Source organism: Prionailurus viverrinus, chromosome B2 (genome assembly GCF_022837055.1).
Source record: "Prionailurus viverrinus isolate Anna chromosome B2, UM_Priviv_1.0, whole genome shotgun sequence".
Taxonomy (NCBI): Eukaryota; Metazoa; Chordata; class Mammalia; order Carnivora; family Felidae; genus Prionailurus; species Prionailurus viverrinus.
Window position 1 is genome coordinate 138,050,094 of NC_062565.1, and position 3,003 is coordinate 138,053,096.

Here is a 3,003-nt window from a genome sequence, read left to right on the forward strand (position 1 = left end):
AATACAATATCTTCTCTTAAGTGTGACAATGTCCTTTGTGTCATTTGATTCTGTATCAAGTTGCATGTCAAATTTTTAAAACATTGAAATGCCTATTAATAGAGGTTGTTAACTTTTGCTTTTAAGTGCAAATGACATTTTTTTATTAACCTGACTGGGAATGTCTAAAATACTTTCATCTTCAGATTCCTTGGAATTCTTCCCTTTATTGGATAAATATTTATTAAGAGCCTATTATTAAGCGCCTGTTGTGTTATTTAGTAACATCAATAACTGTTATTAAGAACACTCTATTAGCCACAGGAGAAACAGAGATGAGCAAATCAATAAAGTTCCTGTTCCCATGGAACTCAACTTCTGCTGAAAGAGACAAAAAAAAAAAAAAAAAAAAAAAAAAAAGCAAAAGAATGTATAGCAGAGAATCAGGGAGTGATAAGTGTTCTGAAGGAAATGAGGATGCGGGAGACAGTGGTTAGAGTGGGGACGTTTGAAGCAAAAGAAGCAAGGTGGCTAATGAATGCCTGATAAGGAGGTGACCTGAGCAGACCTGAATGGGGGCAGCTTACCGAAGAACAAACTTCCAGTGTATTCTATGACTCCTGGAGAATGCAGATAGATCTAAAGACCCAACTTGTGAAATAATGAACAGTAGAAAAGCAGACCTAACATTGTTGTAAAGACAAAAATCAACTGCCTGTTTTGGCATTACAAGTCACGGGACTCAAAAATCCCATAGACATAGACACTCAGTTATATGGAACTCAGCCAAGGAAAAGTACAAATCCTTACCAAGCAAATTACATGCACAGATAAGAACTCATGCTACCAATAAGCTGTTAACAGAAAAAAATATATATATACGCTTAGGTCATAAACTGCTAGAAATCAAGTTTTCTTCAGAGTTTTGACCGGGTTCTGACCATCTGCAAAAGTGAAAACTTAGGAGGAAAAAATCTAGGTGATTAAACATGAAACAATGAAAGGAAGTCTCAGACTACATCCCTGCCCCAAAATGGAGCGAGCTCCGCGTCTTACACAGAAGGCAGTTTCAACAAACCCCGACTCATCTGTTCCACTCACTGGGTTTGTTGTTTTAGGGCAAATGTGCTCCATGTGACTCTTTATAAAAATTTATCCATTTTTTTAAAAAAAATTTAAAAAATATCCATTTTTGAAATTAATGTTTATTGAGTCAGACAGGCCATATTAACACAAAATGTGTATTTAAAAATACATATAATAATGGAAGAATCCCACTCTGTTTTTATAAGAATTTAGAAGTATTTCAGTGTACTTTCACTGTATTATAGATTTTCCAATATCAGATGGTCTTTTAATTTTCTATTTTTAAATTTTGCCAAAAACTATCAAAAAGTAAAGGTAACTATTAAAATGTGAGTCCTTTCTCTTTTCTTCAGCAAAAATGGATATTTTATTTACTCAATAATAATAACTTATATGGGAATAAAGCATAGCAAGAATATTATAGAGATGAGTCTTCACATTTGCTCAGTGAAATCTCTAAATTTTCTATGGCATTCTATTATTCTCCTTTAGAGTGTCTATATTCTAACTTCCAGTAAACTTATACTTAATGTAAATCTATCAAAATTAAGAAAATGAGCAGAAGCAACAAAAATTAATATGGAGTAAGCTTAATGTTATTTTTTCCCCAGATGTTCTTAGAACTATTCAGAAATCTATGACAAACCTTGGAAAGATGAGTACTGCTCCATTAAGAATCACAGTCTAATGACAATTAGGGTGAATGCAAGAGTTAATGGCTGATTTAATCAAAGATTGAGGAAACCAGGTCTGAACGGGGTTTAGGGCAGTTAAGTGCATTCTGGCACTTTGACTTTTACTTCCAAAGGTTCCTCAGTGCTAGAGGAACTGGTCTAAACTAACAAAGCTAAGGGTGCTTGGGTGGCTCAGTCATTAAGCATAGGGCGTAGGCTCCCATGGTTCATGAGCTGGAGCCCCACATTGGGTGAACAGGAGCCCTGCTTCTCCTCTCTCTCTGCCCCCTCACTCACTTGCGCCCTCTCTCTCTCTCAAAAATAATAATAATAATTAAAATAATAATAAGCGAATAAAGCTAAAACTAATAAAGACTCTTAAAATTTTAACTTATCTACATCTCCTGAAAATTTTCATATAATTCTTTCCTATAGTCACACCCACGATATCCCCTGTGTGAATTGTGATGATTCTTCTCTGTTTATATCATCCTTTCTGCCTTCTTACTCTCTCCTCTTGGTAAAATTATGTTCATACTTTCCCACAGAGTTCTTAGACATCTCTATGAAAACAACTACTGTGATCATTGTACTCTTCGTTATAGCGCTTATCTTTCTGATATAATTCCGTGTTTGCATTTATGTTTCTCTTACTTGGCTTTAAACAGGCTCCTTCTGTGTGGAAATCATCCTATTCATACTTAAGTACCAATTCAAGAGTAATATTAATTAAATATAAGTTACATTTTAGGTAGCTAATTATGAAAGGAAGCAAATAACTTTTCAAAATTAATATGCCAAATGGAGAAAGAGACAGGTTACGAATTTTAATAAATAACTGAGATTTATAAAAAAGGGTATTAGATAAAATTAATTGTACTTGAATGGAGTATGAATTTCCAATTGGAAATTGGAAATTGGAGAACCCCCCTCCCCCAATTTGCTGAATAAATCTAATTGTGAAACGTTGGAAAGTAGTCTCTTTCTCTATCCTATAGAAATTTAACCCAAAGTGCTATAGCTTAGATTTTGGAATCTTCCTATATATGTCGGTAGGAGCTGGAGAAGAAGAAATGGAGCCTCTCAGCCCAAAAGCAGCCAGAGAGGAAGAAACTTGGTAATTTGGCTGAGGAAATGACGAGAAGGAAATTGTTTCGTGTCTCAGGAACCATGTGGAGTTCTGAGATAAGAAAAACAGTTGCTAATTTGAGTATAAAAGCAGGAAACATGATACACTTGTTTCCTTTTATGCAAACCCAAGTAT